We start from the raw sequence: 16,458 nt of genomic DNA on the forward strand, positions 1-16,458 counted from the left end.
TTTTAAAATTTTTTAAAGATTTTATTTATTTTTCATGAGAGGCAGAGATACAGGCAGAGGGAGAAGCAGGCTCCCCACAAGTAGCCCGATGTGGGACTCGATCCTGGACCCTGGGCTCAGGCCCTGGGCCAAAGGCAGATGTGCTCAACTGCTGAGCTACCCGGGCATCCCAGTCTGGTGATTGATCATCGGCATCCAGGGGGGTGAATCATGTTGGTCACTTTACCTCTGGCCTTCCTCCCCCAAACCCCAAACCCCCATCTGATCATAACAAGAAAATCCCTTAGCGGGACACTCTACAGAATATCTCAAAACCGCCAAGGTCACCAAAAACAGGGGAAAAAATCTAAGAAACTGTCACAGCCAAGAGGAGCCTAAAGAAATTGAATGACTAAATGTCATGTGGGATCGTGGGTGAGATCCTGGAACAGAAAAGGCACATTGGGTAAAAACGAAGGAAATCTGAACAAGGAAGCATGAGCCGTTAGTTAATAATAAGATTCATGATGGGACTAAGAGCACCATCCAAGGGTAAGATGTTAATTGTGAGGGAAATTGGGTACGGGGCATAAGGGAACTCCTCTGTCCTATATTTGCAGTTTTTCTGCAAATTTAAACTGTTCTCAAAAAAATGAAGTTAATTTGCTTAAAAGTTTCCCAGGGCACAGGAGATGCAAGTAACATTACCAACCAACCTGCCGCAATTGACATTCGTAGAATTGAAAACCCCAAACTGCATAAAATAGGCAGGTTTTTTTTTTTCAGTGCACAGGAAATGTTTGTCAAGATCAACTATAGGTGGGACCACCAAGTGAGAGGCTCAACAAATCTGAAAGGAAAGGGATTTAAACTATTTAGAGTAACGTTCTCTGAACACAATGGAAATAAATTAGAAGTCAATTACGTAAAGATAGCTCTCAAATCCCCAAATATGTGGGAGTGGAAGAACACTTTTCTCAATAACCATGTGGAAAAAAAAGGGAATCACAAGGGAAATAAAATATTTTAATATAAATAAAAACCTAACAAATCAGACGTCATCCCAACCTCTGGCTTCTTCATCCAGGTGACTTGACCTAGCCCCACGACTTCAAATTCTGTCTGTAAGGGCTGAATCCCACATTTTTATCTCCAGCCCAACCTGCTTGCAGAGTTCACAGCTCAAGCTGCTATTGGATGTCTCCTGGATGCTGAAAGAGCATCTCAAATGCCAGATAGCTAAGAAAACTCTCGACTCATTCCCCATTTCCTCACTATCCATCCGGGTCCTTAGGCCCCAAACCAGGAATCATCTTTCCTTCCCCCCTTCCCCACAGGTCTGGTCTCTCTCCGAATTCTTCGGATTCTACTTCCAACCCACCTTGAATCCACCCACTTCTCTTTCTATCCCAGAATATAAAGCCCGTATTTATAAACATTTCCTTTTTTTTTTTTTTAAGATTTTATTTATTCATGAGAGACACAGAGAGAGAGGCAGAGACATAGGCAGAGGGAGACGCAGGCTCCCTGTGGGGAACCCAATGACTCAATCCCCGGACCCCAGGATCACACCCTGGGCCAAAGGCAGATGCTCAAGCACTGAGCCCCCCAGGTGTCCCATCCACAAACATTTCTTGCAGTAAGTCATCTGTTTCCACCACCACACTTTCATTCTTTTCAATTTCGTCCTAAGGATACCCTGAATCTCCCTGTAGGAGTTCGCTCGGGCTGCCATTACAAGGACCCCAGACTGTCTCCCTTAAACAACAGAAAATGGGGCAGCCCGGGTGGCTCAGTGGTTGAGCATCTGCCTTTAGCCCAGGGCCTGATCCTGGAGTCCCAGGATCCAGTCCCACATCGGGCTCCCTGCATGGAGCCTGCTTCTCCCTCTGCCTGTGTGTGTCTCTCTCTCTTATGTCTCTCATGAATAAATAAATAAAATCATTAAAAAAAAACAGAAAATGACTTTCTCACGATGCAGGAGCCCAGAAATCCAAGATCAGGCTGTTGTCGGGGTTGCTCCCACCTGAGGCCTCTCACCGGGGCTTGCAGAGGGCCGTCGCCTCCCCTGTCTTCTTGTGGCCTTCCCTCTGTGGGCCCGTGTCCTAAGGACCCCTTCCCAGGAGGACTCCTTGGGAGTCCTAATACGGGATTAGGACCCACCCCAATTGACTGCACTAACTTAATTACCTCTGCAAAAGTCCTATTTGCAAATACCATCACATTCTGAGGTGCTGGGGGTTAGGCTTTCAACCTGTGCGGGGGGCACGATTTAGCCCGGAATCCGACGTGTTATTGATTCCTGGACTTGCTCTCTTGTATCGACAGCAATAATCACGGCCGAAGGGATGTCATTAAGCCAACGGAAGGACAGCAGCTCCAGGCCAGAAGAGAAGGCCTCCGGCGCGCAGGCCTAAACAGGAACAGATTTCTGGGCCCGCAGAGCCCACTTCTCCCCGAGACAAGCAGGACCTTCACTCTTCCTGGCGGGTGAAACGTCAGAGCACGGGAGCTGTGGATGTGAAGGCAAGCCCAGGGCCGCAAGGCCACACGTATGCCGCTTTCCCCTAATTGAACGTCCACCTCTATTAAAAAATACGGCCTCTGGGGACCTGGGTGGCTCAGTGGTTGAGCATCTGCCTTCGGCCCAGGGCATGATCCTGGAGACCCGGGATCGGGTCCCATATCGGGCTCCCTGCATGGAGCCTGCTTCTCCCTCTGCCTGTGTCTCTGCCTCTCTCTCTCTGTGTGTCTCTCATGAATAAATAAATAAAATTTTAAAAAAATACAGGCTCTGGATTTGACAACAGTGGGTAATATCTAACACACCCATCTTCACTGGCACCTCCATGGCCCCTCCTCCGGGAAGCCTGCCCTGACCTCTAGCCAATGCTGGCCACCCCCACTCCCTCCTCTCTTCCTGCTTTATTTTCTTCATATTATTTCTTTCTCTTAGAGCTCATCACATTTTTTTACTCGATTATTTTTGTCTCCCTCCACTAGAATGCGCAATGCAAGGGAACAGTAGGGCCCTTGGCAGTCTTGGTTCCCTCCTGTCTGAACCGGGCAGCCTGACCCATAAGGTATCTCGCATCGGCAGGTTATGAATGAATAAGTAAATGGGGGCCACATTTTCAAGAGTTGATTTCGCTTTTGAGCGATTTTTTCATAACTCATCTTCCAAAGTGTATTTTTGCTGAATCCAAAATGTTGAAAATCGTTTCCCTTCCTTCAGGGGAGGGGGACTCAAAAAAGTCTGACAGGTTTGGGGCATGGGGTGGGGGAGTGGTAGTGGGCTCCTGGGAGGCTCAGGTCATCATGATTCTGAGGTCCCAGCTCCCTGCGTGGAGCCTGCTTCTCCCTCTGCCTGTGTCTCTGCCTCTCTCTCTCTCTCTCTCTCTCTCTCTCTGTCTCTCATGAGTGAATAAATAAAATCTTTAAAAAAAGATAAAATAGGTCTTAAAAAAAATAAAAATAAACAAAAATAAAATAAAATGGGTCTTGAGAGGCCAATACAATTGTCCAGAACTTTTTTTTTTTTTTTTAAGTTAATGACTCATTTTTCTGTTCTCTATATATAACGATGCTGGAAGGAAACACCAGTGAATATAAGTTTAAAGAGGAGTCTTAAAAAAAAAAAAAGAGGAGTATTTCCAAGTGTACAGGCAAGGGAGACATCAGAGTGGGGAATGTGATGGGTTTACATGTCAGAACGGTCCATGAATTCAATAAAGAGGCAGATGTCAAGATGGAAAAATACCAGTGACTTGGGGTGGACGGAGCTGATATTCTAAATATACAAAGGGGCTTCTTCTGTTGTTGTTTTTTTAAGATTTTATTTATTTATTCATGAGAGACACAGAGAGAGGCAGAGACACAGAGACCCTCTCTCTGTGTCTCTCATGAATAAATAAATAAAATCTTTAAAAAAAAAAAAAAAGATTCAGTGTGAGGTGTGAGGCCACAAGGCCACAAGGATGACTTGGAGATCTGCCCTCAGCTGCTAGAAGGGAGCTGGCTTCCCCGAAGGGTGGGAGGCTGCAGACAGGCCCGTTGGGCAGAGGAAGCGCCCTGGTGGCGGGAGCGTAGAGTCACAGCGTGTCTGGAGGGAGGGCTGTCCATGTGTCAAAATGTTTTGCAAGGCACAGGCCGTTTTAAAGCAGCGGACCCACCTGTGGCAATTCATCTTGGGGAAATAGCAAGCTAGGAATCAAGAGGGCACACTGCATGCAGGTACCTTGGGGCTGCTCTGCTCGTGGGAGCAAACATTTGGAAAAACAAATATTCTTCAATCAATAAAACGTGGCACATCGTAGAATAGAGTTCTTTACACCCATTAAAATATAATAATCTGTATTTGGTGACACGGAAAAGCGTTCAGAGCATTTAGTTCAGTGAAAAAAAGGCAGGTTCGAAAAGTGTATAATTCCATTTTTGACAAAATAAACTTTGTGAGTGTACAGCTGCGTGGAGCTGGGAGCTGGGACAATATCCACCGATTGCATATTGACGGCGGTGACAGCTGTTCTCCGAGGGAAGTGTAATTATGAACAAGGTGGCTGTTGTGGGTCACAGTGTGTCCCCCTAAAATTCATATTTGAAGTCCTATGCCTTCTGGTACCTTAGAATTTGACTTTTTTTGAAAATAGTCACTGCTGATGTAATTAGATGAGGTCATTAGGAGGGGCCCTAATCCAATATAATAGGGATCCTTCTTAAAAGGGGAAATTTGGACACACACACACACACACACACACACACACCCGGAGAACACCATTTGAAGATGAAGGCAGAGATCGGAGTGATGCTTCCACACACCAGGGAGCACCAAAGCTGACCAGTTAACCAGCAGAAGCCAGGGGACAGGCCTGGGACAGGCTGCCCCTCACAGCCTCAGAGGGAACCATCCATGACAGCACCATGATCTGAGTGAGCTTCTAGCCCCAAGAATGGTGAGACCAAAAATTTCTGGGTTTTTGGGCCACTCAGTCTGTGGGTCTTTGTTATGGCAGCTACCTAACATGGCTGGCTTTTTCTTTTTCTTTTTCTTTCTTTCTTTCTTTTTTTTTTAGAGATAAAGAGAAAGCATGAGTGGGAAGGGAGGGGCAGAGAGAGGGAGACAGAATCTTTTTTTTTTTTAGTAAAATAATTTTTATTGGTGTTCAATTTACCAACATACAGAATAACACCCAGGGCTCATCCCGTCAAGTGTCCCCCTCAGTGCCCATCACCCACTCACCCCCACCCCCACCCTCCCCCCCTTCCACCTCCCCTGGTTCGTTTCCCAGAGTTAGGAGTCTTTATGTTCTGTCTCCCTTTCTGATATTTCCCACACATTTCTTCTCCCTTCCCTTCTATTCCCTTTCACTATTATTTATATTCCCCAAATGAATGAGACCATATAATGTCTGTCCTTCTCCGATTGACTTATTTCACTCAGCATAATACCCTCCAGTTCCATCCACGTTGAAGCAAATGGTGGGTATTTGTCGTTTCTAATGGCTGAGGAATATTCCATTGTCTACATAGACCACATCTTCTTTATCCATTCATCTTTCGATGGACACCGAGGCTCCTTCCACAGTTTGGCTATTGTGGACATTGCTGCTAGAAACATTGGGGTGCAGGTGTCCCGGTGTTTCATTGCATCTGAATCATTGGGGTAAATCCCCAACAGTGCAATTGCTGGGTCGTAGGGCAGATCTATTTTTAACTCTTTGAGGAACCTCCACACAGTTTTCCAGAGTGGCTGCACCAGTTCACATTCCCACCAACAGTGTAAGAGGTTTCCCTTTGGGAGACAGAATCTTAAGCAGGCCACACTCAGTGTGGAGCCCAAAACAGGGCTCGATCTCACCACCCTGAGATCATGACCTGAGCCAAAAATCAAGAGTTGATCACTTAAACAACTGAGCCACCCAGGCACCCTAATATAGCTGTCTGTCTATATGGTCTGAAATTTCTGTAATATGCACTGATGTAATTTATCCTCAGAAAAGCAAAGTATTTCCATTTTAAATAAACTTTTTATTAAAAACTAAGTCTCTGGGCAGCCCGGGTGGCTCAGCGGTTTAGCGCCACCTTCAGCTCAGGGAGTGATCCTGGAGTCCCAGGATGGAGTCCCACATCGGGCTCCCTGCATGGAGCCTGCTTCTCCCTCTGCCTGTGTCTCTGTCTCTGCCTCTGTGTGTGTGTGTGTGTGTGTGTGTCTCATGAATAAATAAATAAAATCCTTTAAAAAAAAAAAACTAAGTCTCTGATATAATGGGTAATAAAAACAACTTGCTTCTAAATATACTTCAGATTTGTGTTCCTGTTGACTCCCTCTCTCTGCTCTTCCCCTGCCTGAAATAAATAAATCTTTTTTTTTAAATGTGTATTCCTGTTGATATTTCTATTTTTTGAGCTGTATTCTGGAAAATGCAGATAAAGCAATGTGATTCTTTTTTTTTTTTTTTTTTTTTAATGATTTAAATTGAAAAAAAAATGTCCTTCTTGCTGCGGAGGCTGTAGGAAGGAAGCAGCAGTAGTAGCAGTGCTGGTGGGTCGGAAGCAGGATGCCTTTGTGAAGAGTAACGAGGATGTCCGCCACGGCATTGTTTATAATAGGGAATAACTGGAAGCAACCCAAGCATCCAGCGGCACAAAATTGTTTGAGTTACACTAAGTGTCTCCAGGTTCTGTGCTGTTTGTTATCTCTTTTAAGCCTTAATATAATGATTTAGTCATCATTACCTATGAAATAATCTCCTCTAATTTGAACATGAGAAACGGAAAGTTCATAGCAATAGCAATAAAAGAAAAAATAGAATACACATGAAGAAAAGAGAAGGAAATAAACTTTTTAAAAGGCAGATATAGGAGGAAAAAAAAAGGCAGAAATAGGGGCACCTGGGTGGCTCAGTCAGTTGAGCATCCACTCCTGATTTCGGCTCAGGTCATGATTTCTGAGTTGTGAGATGGGGCCTGAGTCAGGCTCCATGCTCAGTGGGGCCTCTAAGACTCTCTCTCCCCTCTGCCCCCTACCACTTGTGTGTGTGATTTCTCTCTTTCTCTCTAAAAAAATAAATCTTAAAAAATAAATAAAGGCAGAATAAAGTAACTAGAAAACAGGAAAAAAATAGAACTGATAAATCCAAGAAATAGTTCTTTTTTAAAAAAATACATAATTAGCAAATATCTGGTGCTTTAAATTATTTTACTGGAAAAAATGGCAAGATATATAGAGTATCAAGGTGTATGTTTTTACTTATCAAATTAAAGGATACATTTCGCAAGATTTCACTAAATGGGAGTAAGAGCAAGGTGTAGCCACTTCTCTCAAGTACAGCTGATGATAAATCAAAAAGAACATTTCCAGAGAGGGGCCAGGCAAGGTTTGTAGAAAGCCTATGAGGGGGCCAAAGATCTATGCACACAGAGATGTTTCTGAATAGGAGAGAATTGTTCATCGTGCCGTACCTATTTATCTTATATTACTGCAGGAACAGCATCGTAGATTTAGTAGCATTACAATTCATCATCTCGGAGCTCTGTGGGTCAACAGTCCAGGTGGGCTCTGCTGGTTCCTCTGTTCAGGGTTCACAAGGTCAAAAGCAAGGTGCGGACCAGCGGACCAGGGTGAGCTCCAAATCTAAAACACCTGGGGGGTGGGGCGGGGAACACACTTCCGGGCTCATTCGGTTGTCAGAAAATCCAATTCGGTGTGGTGTTTGGACCGAGGTCTCTGTCTTCCTGCCCTCAGCTGGGAGTCACTCCTGCATTCCTTGTCACATTGCCTCTTCCCCCTCTTCACCCAGCAACACCACTCCTATCCTTCCAAGCTTCAACTCGAAGTTCTCCTCCTGCCACACCTGTCTTGCTCCAGCCAGAGAAAGTTCTCTGCTTCTAAGGGCTCATGCAATGATATTGGGACCACACAGAGAATCCAGGTTGGGCTTGGGACCTCAGTTTTTTCTGCAAAATCCCTTTCATCACGTAAGGTGACAAAATCACATAGGGAAGGTGGGCGACATGGTGGATTCTGAGACTTCGTGAGAAAATGCTGAAGTTATTTTAAAGAGGAAAAAAAAGCAAGATGTTAATCAGGGTTTCTCAACTTTGGCACTATTGACAGTTTAGACTGGGCAATTAGGTTCAGCAGCAATCCTGGCCTCTACCCATCAGAGACCAATAACACAGCTGAAAATGTCTGCAAACATTGCCAGATGTTTCCCGAAGGTCAAAATTGCCCCCAGTTGAGAACACTCACATACTGGGGCGGCTGGCCGGCTTAGTTAGTGGAGCGTGCAACTCGATCTGGGGGGTGTTTGAGCCCCACTTTGGAGGCAGAGACTATATAAAAAAAAATTCTTGGGGCACCTGGGTGGCTCAGTTGGTTAAGTGTCCAACTCTCTATTTAAGCTCAGATCATGATCTCAGAATCGTGAGATCTGTGCTGAGTGTGGAGTCTGCTTGAGATTCTCTCTCTCCCTTGGCTCGTGCTCTCTCTCTCTCTCTCAAATAAATAAATACATCTTTAAAAGATTTATTTAAAGAATTAATAAAATCTTTTAAAAAATTAAAAGGAACACATATACATATGAATATGCACAAATATATTCATGAATATACACATGAATACACAAAATGTGGTCCTAATTCTGCAGAAAACACAGCAAACACATATATTAAGAGAGAGTAAAAAACACTGGATGAAAAATAACAAAGTATTAACAGTGGTTACTGTGGGGTTTGTCATAATAGTTGTTTTATTTTCTTATTATTTTCTATGCTTATCAAGTTTGAATAGCTATTGCTTTTACACATAATTTTATGAAGCAATTTCTCCTCCTGTGGATTTTCAAACATGAAATCTGAGTCTTTATTCTTGGGAGAAGTTCTCCTGGCTGGCACTTCTCTGCTCTTTTTGTGTAGTATTGAATATTTGTATCTCGATTCATATTTTTCTCATTTGTCAGATTTTTGTGTCAGACTATATCATCTATGCCTAAAATTAATGGAAGCATGCATAGAATTAGTGGTTCCTTCAAAATGAAAGAACTATCTAGTTAAGTGGTCTGGCTGTTCAGACCATTTTTTAAGATAATTGATTTGAGAACTTTCTTCAGTAGTTTCCTTGAATGTAGGGCATTATGATATTCTATTTCTTCTCTGGTTCATGTTGACCATTTACTTTCCTATAAATTCATCCACTTAAAATATTTATATCTACTAGATATTATTGTATATAAAATAATGTATAATTTATAGTATCCACCTTATCTATATCTTTCTCACTGAATTAATATTTTTCTCTTATTTATTATTTAGATTTTCTTTTTTTCTTAAAAATTTTATTTATTTATTCATGAGAGACACAGAGAGAGAGAGGCAAAGACGTAGGCAGAGAGAGAAGCAGGCTCCACGCAGGGAGCCTGATGTGGGACTCGATCCTGGGACTCCAGGGTCATGCCATGAGCCGAAGGCAGACGCTGAACTGCCGAGTCACCCAGGTGTCCCTATCCGTGGAATCTAAAACAAAGAGTAGAATGGTGGTTACCACAGGCTGGGAAATGGGGAAATGGGGAAATGGGGAGATGCTGGTCAAAGGTACAAACTTTCAGTTATAAGATGAATAAGTCTTAGGGATCTAATGTGGAGCGTGGTGACTAGTTAACAATACTGTGCTGTATACATTAAATTTGCTAATAGAGTAGATCTTAAATGTTATCACATAGACACAAAACGGCAACAAGTGGTGGATGTATTAATTAACTTGATTGTAGCGTGCATCTCACAATGCATACATATCTCAAATCATTACGTTGTACACCTGAAGTACATACAATTTTCGCTAGTCAATTATACCTCAATAAAGCTGGCAAGGAGAAAAAAGATATTGTGGAAAAAAGAGAAATATATACATATTTATCAGGTCCTCCATTTTTCCATTAATTTATTTCCTTCTCTTTTCTTCGGGTTTTTTTGTTGTTCTCTCCCTAGATTCTTGGTATCAATCCTTAAGTCATTTACTTTCTCGTTATTTTTTTATATTATGAATTCTTTTGTTTTAAGTTTTTGTTTTGTTTTGTTTTTTGGTAATCTCTACACCCAGCATGGGGCTCAAACTGACCACCCCAAGATCAGGAGTCACATGTTCCTCTGACTGCCAGGCACCCCTGAGTTCTTTCTTTCAATACTCTGGACTCTTACTGTTTTATTATGAATTCTTTCTGCAGGAACTGCTGATTCTCTGCTTTTCTCTCTCTTTCTACTTTAAGAACAGAAATTTACTGAGCTCATTGCTGCCCAATTAAAAGGACTACATTTCTCAGCCTTCCCTCTATCAGAAATAACTAGCATTTTTCTTATTTGACATTTGCCTCTTTATTTCATATATGGTATTTTCAGATGTGTAAACATATCAAATTTTCCCTCATGACTTCTTGCCTGGTACAGTTAGAAAGTCTCCACTCTATAGTCACCAGTATCTTCATCTGCTACATTTCGGTATAGTATGTTGTTAGGCTGGAAGCTGTACTCATCATTCTTTTTTCTTTTAAAGTTCTTGGCAATTGCAATGACGAATTTTAGAATAGTATTTCTGCTTGTCTGCAAAAACCTATTAGGATTATAATTGGATTTGCTTTGATTTGGAGGAGAATCAACATTTTCATCATCTTCCCATCCAAGAATACGTTTGTTTCTCCATTTTACTTAAGCTTTATGCTTTCAATAAAATATTGTGTCTTACATAGGTCATAAAGTCTATTGGCAAGAATGTTCCACGTGTAGTTGCTCTCTTGAAGGGAATGTCTTACCCATTATATTGCTGATGGCATGTGCCAAAGCGGGTAGGTTGGTGTGACGGTTTGCAGGAGGCCTTTCAGTGGGGTCATTGCAGGCCAGTCTCCACTTCCTGGGAGCAAGTGAGAAGCTCATTTGAGGAGGTCCTGGAACTAGGAAGTGGTGGGGATGGAGATCCAGTCCCAACGGGTGTATTGCCACAGCCCAGACACTATACCACCTCTCTCCAAAAAACACTTCCCGTAAAAAAAAAAAAAAAAAAAAAAAAAACACTTCCCATCAAAATATTTTCACAGCACGTGGGGTGCCTGGATGTCTCAGTCAGTTAAGCGTCTGCCTTCGGCTCAGGTCATGATCCCATGATCCCAGGGGCCTGGGATCCAGCCCCATGTCTGGCTCCCCACTCAGCAGGGGGGCTGCTTCTCCCTGTCCCTCTGTCCCTCCCCCCTCAAATAAATAAATAAAATATTTTTAAAATATATATTTTTTCACAGCACAAATCCAGCTTGGAGGGCCATACCTAAGACCATGTGTGTGGCACGGTGATAAATGAAAGGACTGGGTGGAAGATTCTGAGTTAAAAACAAAGAGCTTTGTTTTCCACACCTTTGTCAGGGTGGCTCTTGTGGAACATGCTTGCTGCTGTGAAAGCCTCACCTTCCGGTCTGTGGCACTGAAAAGGAAACCAGTCCCCAGTATGTACCCAGCAGTAATGGGTGTGCACATTTGCTGAGGACACATGTCAGGAACAGAAGCACTGTTCCTAAGAGCCCCCAACTGGAAACAGCCAAAGTGCCTACCAACAGCAGAATGGATGGTGGTGCACAGCTGAACACCACGCACTCAGGAATGAAGCAGCCCCCAGTACCCTCCGCATGGATGGCCCTCACAATCGTGATGTTCAGGATGGGGACAGGAAAGAGTACATACTGTGAGATCCCTATAGATACCATTTTTAAAACAGGCAAAGCTCTTCATGGGGCAGGAAATGAGGATAATGTTTACTCTTGGGTCAGGAGTGGGGACAAAGGTGAATGCTAATGTTCTGTTTCTTGATCTGTGTGCTAGTTATATCTATGTGAATATTTTATTTTGTTTTGTGAATATTCATGGAGCTGCACACTTATAATTTAAGAATATTTTTGTGTCGGGACGCCTGTGTGGCTCAGCGGTTGAACGTCTGCGTTTGGCTCAGGTTGTGATCCTGGAGTCCCGGGATCGAGTCCCACATCGGGCTCCCTGCATGGAGCCTGCTTCTCCCTCTGCATATGTCTCTGTCTCTCTCTCTCTCTCTCTCTCTCGTCTCTCATGAATAAATAAATAAAATCTTTTTAAAAAAAGAATATTTCTCTGTATATGTTATATCTCAATAAAATGTATCACCCCCCCACCTCCCTCCCATCCCGCAAAAAACTATCTGAATCAGCAGTCCTCAAATTTTTTAGACTCAGGGTCCCTTTAAACTCTTAAAAACATCAAGGAGCCTAAAGATATTTTGTTTATGTGGAAAACACACTCAATGATATTAACCATATTGAAAATTAAAACTGAGACATCTATGGGCTATTTATTAAGTCATACAAAAATAACAGTATAAACCTATTACATGTTAATATAATAACATTTTTATTTTGAAAAACAGTACTTTACAAAGCAAAAAACTCATAAGAACAGTGGAGGCATTTTATATTTTTGCAAATATCTTTAATATCTAGCTTAATAGAAGAGAGCTGGATTCTTCTATTTTCTCTGCTTCCAACCTATTATGATACTACATGTCATGTAACTTCTCAATTACTCCACTGAATTCTCATGAGAGAATGAAATTTAAAAATGGAAATAAACCTAATATTATTAGACAAATAGCTTTGACCTCCAAATTCTCAGAAAGAGTTGTGGGGATGTCCAGGGTTCCCCAAAACACACTTTGAGAACCACTGATCTAAATAGGTTAATTTTTTTTTTTTTAAAGGGGGAAGGGGCCCAAGCTCTTACAAATTTAAGCCAAACTCATGTGCACATCATTGCTCCCTTATGAGAACTTTCTGGTGGTGAATAAACTCCCAAGACTGTTTCACCTGTTCTTCCTTCATAGATGGCACAATGGTCACCAGGCCAGGTGTATCGGTATACGGTATACGCTCCTTAGTATGCTGAAAGATCCCGGGCAAAGATCTTGGTCTAGGGTTGTCTCTTCTGGTCTACTGAGGGTCCTGACCTTGCACACCCATCTCTCCACTTAAAATAGCACCATCCTGACAATTTAGATGACATGGATAAATTCTTCAAAGATGCAACTTACCAAAACTGACATAGGAAGAAATAGAAAATCTGAATAGCTTTATATTTGTTAAAGAAATTGAATTCATAGTTACAAGCTTACCCATAAGCTTGGAATAACAATTCCAGATCCCCATGTCTTTATTGGTAAATTATATCAAATATCTTAAGGAAAAAATAACACCAATCTCACTTAAACTTTCTCAGAAAAAAAAGGAGGAGGAAAGACTCCCTAATTCATTGTATGAAGTCAGCATAACCCTGATACCAAAAACTGGTATCACAAGGAAAGAGAGCGTAATGGCTCTCATGAACATAGATAAGAAAAAACAACAACAACAACAACAACAACAAAGCTTAACAAGATATCAACCAGTTGACTCCAATAATATATGAAAAGGTCAACATATTATGACCAAGTAAGGTTTATGCCAGGAACACAAGGCTCTTTTAATATTCAAAGGTCAATTAATACAGTTTCTAATAAAAGATGAAATTCATATGGTCACTTTAGCTGAAGAAAATGTATTTGATCTAATGTAATGCCCATTCATGATTAAAACTCTCAGCAAACTAGGAAAAGAGAGAATTTCCTCAATATGATTAAGGATGTTACAGATTGAATTGTGTCCGCTAGAAAGATGTTGAAATTCTAACAACCTATGTGACTATATTTGGAAATAGGGTCTTCTCAGATATAATCAAGTTAATATGAAGTCATCATGGTGGGCCCTAATCCAATATGACTATTGTTCTTATAACAGGAAGAAAGTGTCATGTGAAAACGGAGACCCAGGCAGAAGAAAGTCATGTGATGATGGAGGCAAAGATTGGAGTGATGTGTCTATAAGTCAAGTAATGCCAGGGTTGCCAACAATACCAGAAACTAGAAGAAAAGAAGTATTATCCCCTACAGGTATAAAAGCAAGCATAACCATACTGAAGCCTTTATTTTATTTATATAGATCTTTTTGTTTATTTGGGAGAGAGAGCACAAGTGTGCATAGACATGAGTGGAGGGAGGGGCAGAGGGATAGAATCTCCGAGCAAACTGAGCTCAGAGCCCAACATGGGGCTCAATCTCACAACCCACAACCCATGAGATCATGAACTCAGCTGACACCAAGAGTCAAATGCTTAACCGACTGAGCCACCCAGGCACCCCTGAAACCTTGATTCTAGACTTAGAGCTTCCAGAGCTTTGAAATAATCACATTCTTATTTTCAGCCACCCAAGTTGTGATGTCACCACAGAGTTTCCTCTGGGAAACTAATACACAGGGCATCTATGAAAAACCTACAACCAAATTCCATTCATGGCAAAATACTGAACATTTTCCCTCTTGAGAAACAAAATGAAGATATCTACCCTTAACACTTTTATTTGACACTGTCCTAGAGTCCTAACCAATAAGGCTGGGAAAAAAAAAAATAAAAAGCATAAAGAGAAAAAGGAGTAAAACTGTCTTTGTTCTCAGATGGCATGAATATATATTAGAAAGCCCAAGGAATCTATAAAAAATACCAGGACAGATAAATATTATTAAATTTACAAAATACACAGTCATTTTTTTGAAATCAATTGTATGTCTATATACTACCAGTAAAGAATTGGAAGATGACAAAAATAATAAATGCAATGACATCAAAAACATAAAACATTTAGGCATAAATTTAACAAGAGATACATGAGACCTCTGCACTGAAATCTACAAAACATTAGTGAGAAGAATTAAAGAGCCAAACAGAGAGATATGCCATGTTCCTGGATTTAAATTCAATACTTAAGACATCAGTTTTCCCCAAATTGATCTCTAGATTCAACTCAGACCCAATTTATATTTAACAAGTTTTGTTTTGTAGAAATTGACAAGCCAATTCTAAAGGTTATATGGATCTACAAGGGACAAAATTATCTTGCAAAAGAAGAAAAAGTTTTACACTGCCCGATGTCAAGGCTTACTAGAAATCTACAGCAGTCAAGATAGAGTGAATTGGCAAAGGATAGAAAAAAAATAGAAGAATGTAACAGAATAGAGTCCAGAAATAAGCCAACATAGAAACTGCCAACCTTTTGACAAAAGTACCAAGGCAATTCAATGGAAAATGGAGTTTCTATTTCATTAAACAAATGATCCTGGAACATCTAGATAATCATATAGGAAACAAAACAAAACAAAACCTTAACTCCTACCTTACACTATACATTAAGAAAAACAACTAAAAATAAATCATAGACCTATATGTAAGGCCTAAAATTACAAAGCTTCTAGAAGAAAACATACTAACATCTCTTCACAATTTCAGGGTGAGCAAAGATGTTTTAGATAAAACACTGAAAGTGCTAACCGTAAAATTAGAGATTGATACATTAAACTGTATTAAAACTATAAAATTCAAAAAAATTTCAAAAAAAAAACTATAAAATTCTGCTCATCATAAGACAAAATTAAGGAAATGAAAAGACCAGCCACAATCTGAGAGGAAATATTCATAATAAATATGTATGACAGAGGACTTGTATCCAGAATGTACAATGAACTCCTACAAAGCAATAATAAAAAAGACAATCTAACCTCTAAAATGACCAAAAGACTTGAACAGACATTACACAAAAGAAGATATACAAATGGTCAATACCATAAGAAAAGGTACTCAACATCATTAGTCACCAGGGAAATGCAAATTAAAACCAAAATAAGGGGGCAGCTGGGTGGCTCAGTCAGTTAAGCGACCAAGTCTTGATTTTGGCTCAGGTCATGATCTCAGGGTCATGAGATCGAGCCCCGTGTTGGGCTCTACACTGGGTGAGGAGCCTGCTTAAGATTTTCTCTCCCTCTTTCCCTCTGCCTCTCCCCGTTCCCTCACTAAAAACAAAAACACAAAACAAAACAAAACAAAAAAGAAAAAAACAAAAACCCATAACAAAGTACAACTTGTTATATCAGCTAAGATTACTAACTTTAGACTGACAGCACTAAATGTTGGTGAAGTTGTGAAGCAACTGGAACTCTCCTACATTGCCAGTGGGAGCAGAAAATGGTAAAATTCCCCTCCTAGGCTGGAGTATACTGAGGTAGGGGAAAGGGTGGTGGGAGTGGTGTCCCCCAGGTCAGGCAGCAAGGGGGTGCAGCATCTGTGGAGAATTTAAAAACAATAATAAATCCAAATCAACTAAGCACTGGTTCACATTATATTATCACCATGTGTTCAAAACAGTGTCATGTGATAAAATATGCCTATCTGCTGGAGTGGACCATTCCCACCTCACCCTTTGTGACACTCAAGAAAAATGACAACAAATGTCAACAAAAAATGCTATGTACAGATATGGTCACAGCAGCTTTATTCATTATAGCCAAAGACCAAAAGCAACCCCGATGTGCACAACCAAGAGAATGGATAGACAAT

The sequence above is a fragment of the Canis aureus genome, chromosome 24 (genome assembly GCF_053574225.1).
Source record: "Canis aureus isolate CA01 chromosome 24, VMU_Caureus_v.1.0, whole genome shotgun sequence".
NCBI classification, from domain to species: domain Eukaryota; kingdom Metazoa; phylum Chordata; class Mammalia; order Carnivora; family Canidae; genus Canis; species Canis aureus.